A 15,914-nucleotide genomic window follows, 5' to 3' on the forward strand; every position below is an offset into this window, starting at 1 on the left:
GAGGTACATTGGCTCCAATCTTCTGCATAATTTTTTGTGACTTCAGAGGGGTTACCCTAATTTACACTGCCTCCACAACTGCTCATGCACAGCCTGTATGCTTTCTGCATGTGGAACCCAACAAGTTCATTGAGAGATCTACATATATCCTGGACTGTGAGGATGGACATTTATGTATGTGAACATCCGTTGCAAACACAGAGGAATGACTATCAGCTGTTACAAATTGGTACAGCTGCAAGGGCATTACACCTATGCACATCTTTTAAAGATCTAGTCCAGTAGGTTTTATGACTTGTTGACTGAATGGATGAAATTGCTGCAATAAATTTAAAGACCCTTTTGAATGTGTGGTTGTCTTTATAATTCGTTTTTATTTCCATTGTCTCTGTTTGTTGCCATTGGGCCCATTTGACATCAAAATAAGAGGATAAAACAAAACAGTAGTTTAGCACACACTGAAATGGAAAATACAAAAAGGCTTAATAAATACACTGTCTGTGTAACTGCCAACATCTGGAATAGCTTTGTAGCCAAGTGTCTTGAAACAACCTCTTAAATACAGTCCTCAGTAATCAAATCTAAATACATGCTAATTCAGAAAGCTCTAAGATGTTACATTGAAAACATCTTTTGAAAGAACTTCCTTTCCTTCATCAACTGAAGATACTGTTCCCATTTACTTTTGCTGCATAGTTGAGACTACTACTTTCCATCAGTCTGCTGGATCACTTACCGATGTTTACAGTATAAAATAATGGTAGGTAACTAGCCAAACTGATCCACTGTATTTCTGGAATTCAGTCAATCATTCCTTAAAATATACATATCATTAAGAAATTCTTTATAGGTGCAGTAAGAATGCTTTAAATTCTCTAAAATTAAAGAATGAAGAGAATTTTACTTTTGAAAGAAAAAAATCACAAAAACAAAAGCCATCTTCTGAACAAAAAAATATTCTAGTGGTGTTAGGCAAGAAATTTGAGTTGTTGGCCCTTCCCAGAGCATTATCAATTGAAGAAAGACCTATATGTTAGCCTGCTCTTGAGCCATACTCCACCAGACAGAGTGGGCACAGCCTTTGGGTTCATGTCTGCATGCACCGCACTCTGTGAGAAAGCATGAGCATGTAGCTTGTCTGGTAGTTTTCCATCAGGCTCAGGCTTCAAACTCCAACAGGTCTTCACGGCCTAGTTCAACATTTCAGTGGTAGCTAAAGAGACACACATGCATCGATTGCATTATTTGGGTCAGTAGTTCACGTTAATTTCAACTGGTAGTCCGTTACTGGAAAAGAGGACGTAGAGATAAGGAAAAAAACATTTGAAGAAGGGAGAGGACTAATGGGAGAGTGTAATACAGGAGTAAGGCCAAAATGAAGAAAGTGGCTGAAAGAAAAAAGAATCTCATTAATAATAAACATTTCCATGTTTGTGTTTTTAAGAGTCAATTAAAGATTGATTCAGTTACCCATGTAGCCTTTGAGAGTCCCTGTGGTATCTCAGATATCCAAATGGCACTGGCCGATATGATATGGGACCCATAGGAGCGACATACCCTTTTCCAGCTGAAGCTGGAAGCCAAGTGGGATAGACTGGGCATCTCAAATGACTGTAGATACTTGAAAGTGAGCTATGTAATTTATCTTTTAGCCTGCAATGGATGCAGGAAAATAAGATCATCTGCCTTTGAGATCGTTTGCACACTAAAGTCTGTAAGAGGTCCATATGCAATACTATCCTCATTTCCTAGACTCCGTTGTCAAAGTAGTTTTAAGATAAGAGTTGTGCCACTGTAATTATGGAATAACAAAAAGCACTCAGAGTAGCAAGAGAGTTACAGGCATGGTAGCATTTAGATTTCCTATGCAGGTATATGTGAAATAATATGTTGTATTAATTGTGGCAGTAGTATGACTTCCATGAGCAGCTGGCTGTACAGTGTTCCTAGCTGTCTAGCAAGGATCCTAGTGGTCTGAAAGCTAAGGTGCTTTGGGAAAAGAATAAAGCTTATGGTATTTCTACTTTAGCCACTTTAGTGGCAAACTGTATCAGTTCAGGTAGCTTTTGTGGAAAGAGAAGGTGTAATTGTAAGGCCTCAGGGTCTTTAAGAAGGTAAGAAAACAACAAGCACTTCCTTCTCTCAGTAGCACTCTGAACTATGACCACTGGAAACCACAGAAGCTTTACTTCTTTCTGGTTTTCTTTTTACTCATTTCACAATTTCTTATGTTACTGGCAGCTGTTTATTGCATTTAGCTCACTGGTCTTTCATCACCCTATGTTCATTTGGCCATGACTGCTTTAACTCATAGCTTTCATGGGCAGTCTGGAGGAGGTCCTGAACTCGGCCCTCTTGAGAGCCTTACGCTGTTTCTTCTTGGCTTGTGAGGTCAAGCCATCCATGTGGCCTGTTTGGTGGACTTATCTTTGATGACTGGCAAGGGTGCATTTCTCTGATTTCTTCAATCCTAGCTGAGAGAAGGGAAGAGAGGAAAGAGCAGCACAAAGAGTAATAAATACTTCCATAGTCAAGACAAATAGGGTCTGTGCTGTAACATGTCTGGTACATCAGGATCCTGTTCACCTCAGTAAGGCACATCTCAAGGAATACTTGCAGCTGCTGCTGTTGGCTTAACAGGACAGGGGCTTCTGCATTGTGACAATAAACACACACACAAGTTAAGGAAAAGGGAAAATGCCTACATCAGACATTCTTCATAATTTCTTTCCTGACAAAGAAGCTTAGCATAGCCACACTGGGCCTGTATTTTTGTGAATATTATTTATTTCAGATGCCTAGTCCAAGGTGTATATACAGAAATAAATTCATTGTTCTTCAGCCCCCTCAAAATATTTGGTACAGTAAGAATCAACTGGTCAAAGTAGTTAGGTATTTATCAATGGTGGACTTGCTGTTTTTAATTCTGCTCTTTGCCAAAAACATAGCGGTTAAGCTATCCTGTTACTGGACAGTTATTTAATAATGGAATCCTATGGGCGAAAATATTAAACATACCCACTCAGTGAGATGATTTTTTTAAAAAAGATCTCAGAACTGTGAAAATTATCGCCCACAGAGGTCAGTGGATCTGACGTGGTTGAATGGAAAATGCATTTGCATTATTGTTCCTGTCATAAAATACTGCCCTAGTTTCTTCCCTCTGCCTTACACTGACAATTTACATTTTCAATACCATATCCATAGAGATTTGATTTTCTTTATTAGAGCATAGCCTGCATGCCTCTGTCTTTAATAACAAAGCATATAGGTACAGAAAGAAACAAACCACTCTGTTCACAGTGAAAATGAACCATTTAGGAGAATGGGAATAAAGACATTGCATTCAATTTTTTCCTGAAAATGCCATGACCCTCTTATGCTTGATTCTTTTGAGGTGCTAAGCCCCCTGCTATGACTGGAAATTGAAGAAGCTCAAAGTCTTATGGGGACTGGGTTCTCATTTGGTTTTAGACACAAAAATATTGACCCCTTTTTGTTCTCTATAGTGTAGTAGATTATGAAACAAATGAGAGAGGCAACATTCTGGAAAAAGAAATCCTCTTTTTATGTCACCATATAATTACAAAAACAGAGGAAGCTTTTCAAGGTTCTATTTTATAAACAAAAGACATGCCAAATTGCCTAGATCTGACAAAAGTTTACTTAAGTAAGGACATCATTTACAAATAATTTTCACAAGATTTTTGCTAGACATGCAAAAACCAAAGCCTCATCTTTTTTTTTTTTTTATTTAAAGATGTATCCGCAAATGATCCCTTACTCTGGAAAGAGTAGATCAGAAATATTGACTTGCTGCGGTTGCTTGCAAGTGCCACTATGCTCCTCAGTAACTTGTTAGCCAGGCATGTGTTCTAAATACAGTGAACCAGTATGGGGTCATGGCATTTTCAGAAAAAAGTGTACTCTAGATAAAGATTCCCAACTTCCTAAATGGTTCATTGTCACAATGAATGGAAGTGTTTTGTTTCTTTCTGTAACAGCAATGTCTTACAAAATAACATATAGCAAAACACCACATGAAAATAACAATATTAACATTGCAAGTCAAGCAATTATGAAGTCCGAGAATTATAAGTTCCCTGTGCCGCCTTAATTCAGTTTCCTTATGAGTGTGCATTATGATAAATTATATAATTGCTTATCCTTCTTTGCACAGGATCTGTGCCCCATGGGCTCTTGCCCAGTCAGTCTTCGTATCACATCTTGCCTCACTCCTTGTCTCAGCACTTTTTAATCAAAATTCTTGGAAATCTCCTTCTTGGAAGTGACTGAAGTGCCTTAGCTGACACTTTCCCCAGCAAGAGTCTCTGAGGTATACACAGCAGGGAATGCTTCAAACGTGAAAATGGTTAAAATTTAGCAAAGCTGTAAGCAGTTGGGAATGTATTCTTATATAGTGAAATTAAACTACAGAAAGCACAAACTGGTTTTACTTTTACTTTGCAATATGAGGTGCTGTGTTGAAGGTAGGGTGTCTGGGGCCCAACAAAAGATAAGATGTTAATATAACCCATGTTCATGGTTACAACATAAACAGCGAAGCATGGTCTGGGGTTTCATTTCAAGTTATTGCTGGCGAACTCCCATTGTAATAACCGGCATTCCAAATCTACCCTTCAATTACAGACACAGAAAAGGGAAAATGGTTAAATTGCTTGAATTATTGAGTAAAACTTGCAGTTAAACATTATTCCTCTCCCTTTTAGCTGCAGGGAGTTTTTATAGGGAAATTCCCTTCTTTGGCTGTCTTTTAGATTATATTAAAAACAGTAATAGTTCTTCTGGGATAAAAACAGAAGATAGTTGATCTGGATTGGACTTCCTAGATTTTCTGTTGCTATTCACTCTTATCCTGTTTCCTGGAGGACAAAAGACAAATGTTCAATGAAGGATTCAGGAAAGAGAAACAAGCCAGAAAATGCAACTTCTGCCTGAGGTGCTGACTCAGACATTCATGAGTGGAGGACCTCAAGCACAGCCTATGTTCTGATCAGCCAGCTAGAGATGTGGAAGAGTTATGCCAGCTTTGATTGGGGTACTTGCTTTCAGCTGCCTTTTGTTGGTTTTACATCACAGTTACAAAAGATGCAATGTGTATGAGAAAAAGAGAGGGAAAAAGAGCAAGAAAGAAAGAATCGAATAGGAAAGCCCCCTTCCCTCTCCCCTCTGCCCTTATTTTCCCCTCTAAATCCCAGACGGTTGAGAGCAAGGCTTTCTGATGGAGGTGGGGTTCATATGATCAGATTGGCTCCTTCAGCCACGCCTGAGCTGGAGGTTTCACAGAGAGGCCCTTCACCCCACATGATATGGGAGAGCACACACCATTGATTTCAGCTGTAAACATTTCCTCTACGTCTCGAGTCTTTCAGCTTGTGGTAACCTGTGGCTTCACTGCAAGCCTTGAAATTCCATTATTGGAACAAAGCATCAACTCAGCTCTATTTTATGTTGTTTTCAGTAACCTTTCTTGAATTTATTGTTTTGTAGTACAAAGTATACAGGCACCATAGCGGGAAGACATGCAAAAGTTAAGAGAGGAATAGGACAAATTGAATAGTTTGTTGTTTATCTTAGTCTTACACAACAGTCAACAGATCAAATAAAACCATTCTTCACTCAAGTCTCAAGCTTGTTCATGAAATTCTTAGTAAGATTAGGGAACAAAGTATAAACTTGACATTATAAAAGGATGGCAAATGTTAATGGCAATTCCATTCCCAGTACTTGAGAATATATTGTTCTTTTTCTCACTGTTATTCTACCAGTTATCTTACAAGTCTTATTCCTCAGGGAGTTGTGCTTAAAAGATTTGCAGCTCTGAGCAAACTCTGGATGGGAACATATTCAGACTTCCTGGCATTAATCAGAGAGGTCTCCAGATCCATGGCAGCATTTAAAGCTTTGTCACTGTAATTTTTCACCTTTTTTTTTCCTATCAATCCTGCCTTTGCAACTGCCTTTACTTGATGTGGTTATTTGGTACAGTCAGAGGTTGTTCAGAAAGTTTTTGTTCCATAGCCTCATGTGATTATATATTATTCTGATATACTGTCAGATTGATGTAGTATGTGCTGCTTTTCTCTTGGTATAGACCTCACATCATAGACAAACAAAGCTGAACTGCCATATTGGGACTGCTGTGTACAGCATCCTAAGTTTCTCTCGTCTTGGATCCTTTTACTAGATCTGGTCTGAATAAATAAGATTGGGGCTCCACTGCATCAAATATGATGTTGTAGCTGACTGTGAGACAGTCTTGATAACTAACATTGGCATGTATTTTAATAATTGCTTTTTATGACTTATAGTGTTTAGCTTTTATCTTTTAGTCTGATTCTAGAATGAACCTGGAATGTTTACTCATTCCTTTAACAGCCAGTTTTACTTTCTCTTTATATAATTTTTCTCTTCTTTGTCTGGGAAAGGCATGAATTCATTCCTCTATTCTTCTTTTTAACAGCATAGTTAGAAAAAGAAAAGGTAGAGGGAGAGGGAAGCAAAGTGGGAGAAGAGGGAAAAAGAGAGGAAGAAAGACGGAGAACATCTGGTGATACTTGTAATGCTCACATGATTCCTTTGGAAAAAAGCCAACAACTAAACTTATGTTTTTGAGACTGAACATTTGATATGGTGGCTTTAAAAATTTGGAAGTACACTTTGGATAATTCTTACGTATAAAGAAGCCTTGGAAGGTCAGCCCAATGAACCTGGCAAATGCTGCTTACAGTTTCAAATGATTCACTGATGCCCCAAGAAAATGCATATTAGTACAATGTCCCTTATGAATACAGTGTCCAGGACTGGCCAAACTAGTCATGGAGTGGTTACATTTGGAGTCAATGTGATCAGGAGTATGTTCTTATTCAGTCATGTGCTTCTACTTTTTTTTTAATAAAAGCTTCTGCCAAGCAGAGGGAAAAAAAGTCTAATTGATTCTCTTAGCTTTTTTCCTAACATCTATAGTGCAAAATAATATTAAAATAAATTATTATGTAGAAATACAAGAATCAGAAGCCTGTTGTTATTATAACATCTACATTGGTTGTAGCTGACCATACAGCTCATATTGCTGGTGTTTTTAAGAAACAATGCAGTAGTACCTTCAGTAGCCAGAAGAAAGGCAAGAAGGAGCAGAAAATATTAAATCATGCAGATGGACCAGATGCTGCTTGTATAAATGGGATGAGCAGCTTAAAGGCAGGGATAGATGCAGAGGGGAGCAAAACTCTATTACTGGCAGACCAAAGAGATCGATGAATGTCATTTGGCTCATTTTCATGATATTTTTATGGGGTTTTTTTGTTGTTGTTGTTAGAGTATTCTTGAGATAACTGTGATTTTTATGTTATTTTAAGAGTTACTTATATGGATTTTTTCTCAAAGAGTAAGTGTATGACAGGTTTGTATTGTGTTTGAGGGGGCAAACTTTTTGTGGCCTTCAGCCTGAACATCTGATGTGCTTTAAAATAAGCTGACGCTGCAGCATAAAAATGTTGGGGTTTTGTTGATGTTTGCTTTTGCTTAAAAAAAAAATTACTTTCTGCTAGTGAAGGCTCATTAACTACAAGATTTGCACTGTAAAGGTTGCAATGTAAGAGAGGGCTCTAAAGTGACAAGCGAAGACTTGTTAACTTTTGTTAAATTGTTATTATTTCATTCTGCTAACTTCCTCTCTTACCCCCCCCCCCCCCCCCCCCCCCTTTCCTTTTGTGTGTGTATTTTACTTAGCTGTTTAATACTGACTGTAAGTCCTGTTGGGAAGATGTTATTACCTTCAGTTATTGGTTCAATGCCTAACGTGATGGAATCTTGATCCTGGATTGGTTTCTATGAGATTTATCATAAAGCAGACATTTTTTCAGTGTTGAACTGACTAAATATATCAGGTCACTTCAAAAACTTAATCATGAAACCGTTAGATCCCTCAAATACCAAGAAACTCATAGAGAAATTTCTGAATCAAACTTTTTGAAAAGTTTTACTTGCTAGAAATTTGGTATTTTACCTTTCATCCGGGCTTGAAATGAAAATATTTAAGTTCTGATCGTTGAATGGTTGGAGTTGAGTAGACTGACAGATACTTGAGGAAAAACACCAAAGTTTTGCAGGACCTCTGAGGTATTGTTTAAACCAGTCAACATCGTGGATTAATCCTTCAGACCAAGTGATTTTTCATTACTGCTTTTTTCCAGAGTTGAAACAGGATACTTGAATATTGTGAATATTATCAACTGTTGTAAGGCAAACACGGAATTCCCTGACAAACAGCTAAACCAAGACACTGTGAATTGCTTTTTTTGGCTGCTGTGTCTTCAGCTGGGGAAACAGAACCCTTCACTTGGGAAAGACAGATTGAAAGCCTTTTCCTTCATTTGTCTTCTGAGGCCATGTTTTGAGAAATTTGGGTGGGTGGTCTCTGCACAACACTTTGTTCATTTACACGTACTGTTTACTATTTTTGCACCTTGAAACTAGGGATTTGTGTGTGTAGATATGTAGTTAGGCTGCCACAGTTGTTCACATGTATCAAAACCTAGTTGTCTAAATACATTTATAGCTTCCTATGTTATATTTCTTTAGAGAGAAACTTTATTTATGTTACTTTGAATATCAGTGTTAGAAAAGCCTGAACGGTCTGAATTCAGCAGCAGAAACCAAATTTCCAGTTGTACAAAACATCAAACTGTGACAAAATAAAACCCAAATGTTCTTTTAACCAGCTGTTTCATGGGATCCCAGAACATCACCTTTCCTTCAGGCCCCACGTTAAATGTGATTACAAATAGAATTTGGCCCTTCAGGACTCACATTTCTCTGTATAACATTGACTGCAATACTAGTGTTGCAATGTTAGTGTTTGATGACAGGAGTAATTCTCAGAAAGCGCCTTTTACATGGCACTGCCATATTTTAATTTGATTAAAAGAAGTCTGCATGTTTTTGAAGTTAAAAAAGAGACAAAAGAATGATGCCTTTGAACTAGAAGCTAGGAGCAAAATTAAGTTAGATTTTCTATGCCAGCTTTGAATCTAATACCAAGACACATCAGAATCTCAGTTCAATAGGGCTCAGGAAGCTTAAACAAGAGTCTGTCTCTGTTCTTATTAGCTCAGTGTAACTTCAATCACTTAACTGGAATTAGCTTTAATTTAGGGTCTCAGCCAAAAGACAATTTAAACAAGTCTTTAATTTTAAGCCCATGAGTAGGGGGACTACTGATATACCTCAAAGTAAGTACACGCTTATGGAATTTGCTGAATTAGAGGCTTATGATGTCAGAAATAAGAAAAAAGCCAAATTTCTATTCAAGTCATATTTTAACCATACCAGTTTAAAATTAGACAAGCCAAAATAATAATGCCTTTCTCACTCTTTAGATAGGGCCTAGTAGTAATTGCAGTGAAAATTTAAATTCTGAAGTTAGCTTGGAAAATACCAGCTTCTCCATATATTGTGAGATTGAATACAACATATGCATGTTTACTAGTGGGTACTCCATTTCTTTTTTATGGCCCAAGCACACTGTTGGAGATATATGTTTTGGAAGAGACCAATATTTTTAAATATCTCACTTTTGCTATAAAATGCATGTCAGAAAAATCTGGCTGAATTAAGTTCCAAAAGTTTGGAAGACATATATTAAAAAGATGAATGGCATATCCCGTTCATTACCAGTGCATGCTAGAGAAATACACGCCTTTGAAAAGCTTACCTTTGATCTCATATGAAAAGAGGTCCCTCTTACACAACAGCCTTTATTAACTCATTTTAGCCATCTATTCCCTGCCCGTCATTCTAAAACTTTATCTTCTTTTGTTTTCTGCCTTCTCAGAGAGGTTTAGTACCTACCAAGGCTGCCTTACAGTCTATTGGTTATGTTCTATAGCAGGCTTTCTTTTCTAGTGGAGCTTCTTCGATTCTGATGGTTCTCAGAGTTGTGCGCTGCTGCCCAGACTGGGGTTATCTGCACTGTTTTGTGCTGAACTGTGCTCACCCTGCACCTCATCTTGCATGGCAGCCTCACAGTAACTATTTTACTGAGCACTGCACACTATAGATGCAGTTCTTTAGCCTGGAATTCAAGTGTTTTTTCACCCCTTTAGCAGAGACGATCCTTAGTAAATTTATGCCATAAAATTGTTAAATGTTAAAAAACCTGATATTAACCAGCAAAATCTAGTAAGTGAGAATTCATGTTGCTGGAACATTTGTTCATGGAAGTGGACTCTGAAATCTGAAATGGCCTTAAATAATTATTATGCATAAATATATATAACATAATTGATTTTATTAACTGCAATATAGTTAACAGAATTATAATTAATTATAGTGTGGATTAAATCTGAGAAAATCAGTTCCCAGTCAGCTGCTTGTATTCAGCCCTCATTCTGCTTGCAGGCTTTTCATCAGTGGATACTAGAATCACCCAATATTTGTTATTTAAAAATACTTAGATTTCATTATTGACCTCATGGCGGTGATGAATAATTCTTTTTACTATCAGAAGAGGAGACCTGAACAAGTATGGCAATTTTATGTAGTTGGCAGGCTAACCACATCTCTCTCTTGAATACAGATGCTTTTCAAATCCTATTAGGTGTCACAGATACTATTTCTTTTGATTGCAAAGGGTAACAGATCTCAGTAAGATTTATCAAAAATTCCTTAAAGTTCCTTTCTGGATAAATAACAGGAATATTAGATACTCACACTAGAAATGTATTTGATGTAATTTAATTGAATCTTTGCATGTAACTGAGCACAGAAAAAAAAATAGTCCCAATTTCAATCAGGAAAACACAAAAATCACAGTATAACTCAAAACATATTCGTGTGACCATATTTGGTTCTCATTTTCTGCATAAATCCCTTTGAAAATTAACTCTTTACTACTAGAAGCAGATTATACATGGTATTTCTATCCAAAAATTCTCATTCACTGTCTTTCAATAGTTACACAAGTCAAGTGTAACTGTACTACTCCTTGAATGGTTGATGCATGAAACTTAAGTTTTCCAGTTAAAAATATGATAGAATTTTCAGTTTTGGTAAACACGCATGAAGTGTGAGTTTTTAGCCAAGGTAAATCCATTAGAACTAATATAATTGCAGTATGAATTACAGACAATTTGATAATACAGATTAATATTTCCTCCTTAGAAAGAATTAACAGAAAAAAATCTGGTATTTGTTTAAACTTTAGAAATTAGTACTACAGATTGGAGAGAAAAAGGAATTAGTCATGATTTTAGAAAAGTATATTTATTTTCATGGAAGCCTTTCTGACTTGAACAATTTTCAAGTTTATCAGAGCAGAATTTTTTGCATTAAGCTAGGGAAACCGTGTTACAACATTTGCAAGTAGACATTACAGGATTTACTTTTGACCAAATACTTATGAAAGAGAGGAAGACTTATCTTTCTCATTAGAACCTGTTGCAAGACTGTCCAAACTTTTATGATGATTGACGCAAAGAACAATTGTGAATACTCTTTTTTGTAGCTATATGCTTGTTTTAATATTAGAAAGTTTTACCGCATTTCAAAAGGTAAACCTAGTAAAGTAAATCAAGATACAGTGTTCCTAAACAACTCACCAGTTCATAATCTTCTTGGCAGGGACATCAGTCAAAGATATCATAGTCTGAAAAGCATTAGGCCAGTTTAAACAAAGCAATATTTTTGCAGATTTTCTAACTGGTATTATGCCAGGTCTCTTTCCCATGCAAAGTCATTTGGTGTCATTTTGGTTTTCTACCTATAATGTGCAATATATGCACAAAAATGAGAGGAGTTTTAGTATTTGCAATGTTTGCTGGTCAGAACGCTTCAGGTGTCTTGCTTGCATGTGGATGCCATTTCCACCATAATGACTCAGGCAGATAAGCTAATCTTCAGTAAATGGCTGGGCCTGAAAGACTGTGACTTGCAACCATTAGATTTGATGTGTGGAGTGATTAGCAATTGTTAGCAAGTCTGCCATTTACATGTGCTGAATTAAAAAGGCAAAATAATTCACAGGAATAGTTATGTTTAGGCTAGTAACAAGATGAGCCAGGAAGAGATGGAGAGACATCTTCAAATGAACCTACACATGGGGAAAGTGTGAATTGGAGTTTGAACTTATCAGACACCAGACAAACCCACTCCTTAGTCAAAATTGCTCTCTACTAGACAACCTTGTTATAGTTCAGTAAAGCATTCAGCCAACCACAAGACACAAAGCCACTGGAAACCAAACATTAGTTCTGATGGTCGTGGAACGGCTTTAATTTTGTGTAATTAACCTCAAATGGGAAACATGTGCACTTTACTCCTTGCAGAATGATGGACTGTTTAAGGGCTAATAGCTTTGCAAGAGGTAGGTCATGCTGGAGCTGCTAGGTTGCTTTCTAAGGCCTGCTTAATTTTTCCTCTCTCTTGGTTATTTAGAAAATGTTTTTAAAGGTGCTAATGATCATAAGTAAACTGACCTGAAGAGACATACTAAATAAACACACATTGTTGCCATAGATTCTTCTTAATTGTTCCTTCTGTGAACCTGCTTTTGCTATATCTGTTTGCTGTTTGTCTCATTTTTCTGCTAAAGAGGACAGGAAATTGAAGTTCTGGTGAGTGTAGCTACAAAACCAGTATTTTTTCTAAGTATAAGGTGCTGATTATCCTCCCTCCTTCCGCCTCTTCAAGAGCAGTACAGGTTTTCTGTGTGAGGCCCAGTGAAGAAGGCGTACCACAGAGCCAACTTCCTACCCTTGTTTTCCTTTGCGTTTGCTCCCCCTGTGGCTGTCATCCCTCATGCCTAGGAGATTACCTGGCCCCTACATTCATGTTACCTGAAAATTTATTTTTGAATACCGATACTTGATGCTGGTTCTACAGGAGTGTCAGTGATCTTAGGTAAGTGGTATACAGATGAAGATACACTGTTGTTGTATCACATATGATGACTGTGGCAGTCCCTGCTCTCCTCAGCTACATGGTGTGACTTGGCAGGGCTTTGCTCAGGGCACAGTTCAAGTCTTCTGTTTTGCAAATCTTCTTTTTATATGTGACCCCAAAGCAGTGATTTACTCCAGGTGCCAAGGCTTTCTGCTAGACAGTTCGTTCCTAGGATTTCCTTTTATTTATTTATCCATTTCATTTGCAAAGAACATTTTACTGAGTGACGTGTTAATACGCACTGTTGCTGGTTCCCTGACAACTCTAGTTGTTGTCTTAAATACAGTTGCCCGAGTTTTAAACACTTCATTTTAAATGCTTCAAAAGTTCAGTTTATAAACTAAGTAGGCAAAACACATCAGTCCTTCAAAAGAAGGACAATCTCTTTGAGATGTAATAAATTTTTTGGTTTACATATTAAACTATGAGTTAAAATGAAGTTGAGGTTTGGGACAAGGGGAGATAAGGAAGGAGCGTAAGGTACTTCAGCTAAGTGCTTGATCAAAAAGTTTTGCATATTGCAACTTCAGATTTTAAATGACATTTACTTAGTTTTTACCTGATTTTTTTTTTTGAGATGCAGTGCTTGTCAGAATGACCTACTGAATCAAACCAAAGTTCTGCCTGGCCCCATGTGTCACCTCTGACTGCTGCTGATCCAAGACCATAAGGCCAACTTATAAAAACATACTCACTTGGTATAACCTCCCCGCTTCCAAAAATCTTGGTCATAGGGACTGATTGAGATAGATATGGTGTCATTGTTTTTAATCACTGTTGTGGTTATTTTCTTCATAATTTTGTATAATCATTTTTTGGACCCTGGAAAACATTCAGCATCCACAAAGTCTGTGGCAAACTAAAAGTTTGTTTTTACCAAAAGTCTGTTGGGAGGACTGCTCCTTTCCTACTTAATACAACATTTGGACAAAAACAGAGCAAAAGCTGTTTGTAGATATAGTGGAGTCTTCCGAAAAGTATCAATATAGTTTGATAAACTTATTTTAAAGCTGGTACTAGAACTATTTTTATAACTTTTACATAACTGTTGATGACAGCAAAATATGTTTTCATAAACTATAATATGAATGGTGGCAATTATTGCTGTTGTTTTTCATTTAATACAAAATCATTTTATACAGTATGCAAGAAATCAGGGATTTTGTTTCCCATCTTTTTTGAGTATTTGCCTCTTGGCAGGAGTCTTGTATGACAGGCACTTTCCACTTTATAGCATGTATTTTTGGATGGGAATATCCAGTACTATTATTTAGATAGAAATAACATCTTTCCAGTTACTATAGAGGTATAAAGTCAAGGCTGCTACACTAAAGAGATCAAAATGTGTATAAGTCATTCTGTGGGCTCTGTAGTTTTTAAAACTTTGTAGTGAGTTGGACATTTGTCTGCTTGGTGAGTGTTCTCAGGACTTGCCACCCCTCTGTGAGAGGAACTGCATGGATGGCATTGGTCCAGCACCTGAGCTGGGAACTCAAAGTTTAAGGCTCTTATTTAGGGGAGAAATTACTTTAAAAAACTGCTTTTAAAATAATTTAAATGAAAACAGAACCCACAGAATAAGCAAATGAATAGAACAAATTTAATACAGATACTGTGTGAAAGGAGTGAATAACTGGTAAAGATTTAACTTGTAAAGAATTTTCCAAAATGGGCTACAGTAAGCCTTTTAGCATTACTTCATCCCTTCTAGCATTCTCGGTATATCTTTGCTACCTGCTTTTTAGATTTGGAGCAGTCTTTTTCCACTCTGTTGGTACAGTATGTAGAGTTTGGGTGCCTGACGTAGGAACTCAAGTATTGCTAAATGTCTATAATGGGAAGGATCAACAGGACATCTGTGCAGAGGTAGAATAGGGTCTTGAGAGGAGATAGATCTAATTCCTTCCACTAAAAGAAAATTTAGGAGAGTGTCTACAAATTAAAGGGCTGTCTTACATAACAAGTGGTAAAGCTGTGAGATAAACAAAAAATTACTAAAAAACAGACTCAGGGCCAGTGCCTGCTTTCTTTTTTCTGTGGCAATCACACTGAAGACAGCAGGATTTCCCTAGTCTAATTGTGAGCAGAATTTGGCCCTCAAATGAAACAAACATCTGGAACAATAATAAGTTTATTTACATAGCCACCAACTTCCAACCCCTCCAAGGCGCTCAAGGCAATGCTCAAGAAAGCAAATCACAATAATAAATAGAATAGATAAAAAATAAATTAAAGCATCATAGGACACAGAAAATATCTTGGAAGAAAATGATTTTTTCCAAGAACAACTTCAATTAAGTTGAACTTGACAATGAAGACCAAGTTTTTTAGTATACAGCTGTGTTTAAAAGCCTGCAATGGGTGTGCAGAGGAAAAAATTTAAAAACCAAGCAGGACATTGGAGTGTGAATTACCTTGGAGATTAGAACATGGCAAGAGGGGAGAAGGAAAGTAATTTCAGAGTCATGGACAGGACATTCTGATTATCTGAATGTTTTTACTCTAATTAAGATGTTTAGATAAACATTTGGCAGGCTAATTGCATTTGAAATCTAAATACAGTACCTAAAATGGAAAAATTTCACTGTAGCTAGCTGACAGCATTGGAATAACAACCTATTTCTCTTCATTTTTTAAAAACTCCTGTTAATTAATGAAGATACATTAAAACCAAACAGATCTCTGCTTCTGGGTGCATCCATTGATCTGCCTGTGCAAGAGGCCAGTATGCCTGTGTGATCATCTATGTTCAGTTCCAGTGGACATCTCCAGGGTGAGATGTGAGTTGAAGTTTTATGCTCACAGATTAATTGTTTTCTCAGACAAAAGTCTAAAAAGTCTTGACAGTTTGATATGGTAGGGCCTAATTGCACTGCAACTTCTCATAGGTAATAAGAGTAAAGAGCAATAAGGCTGTGTTGTTTCTGTATCCTGCACATCTCCCTCACCAA

This window comes from Harpia harpyja, chromosome 5, assembly GCF_026419915.1.
Source record: "Harpia harpyja isolate bHarHar1 chromosome 5, bHarHar1 primary haplotype, whole genome shotgun sequence".
In the NCBI taxonomy this organism is placed as follows: Eukaryota; Metazoa; Chordata; class Aves; order Accipitriformes; family Accipitridae; genus Harpia; species Harpia harpyja.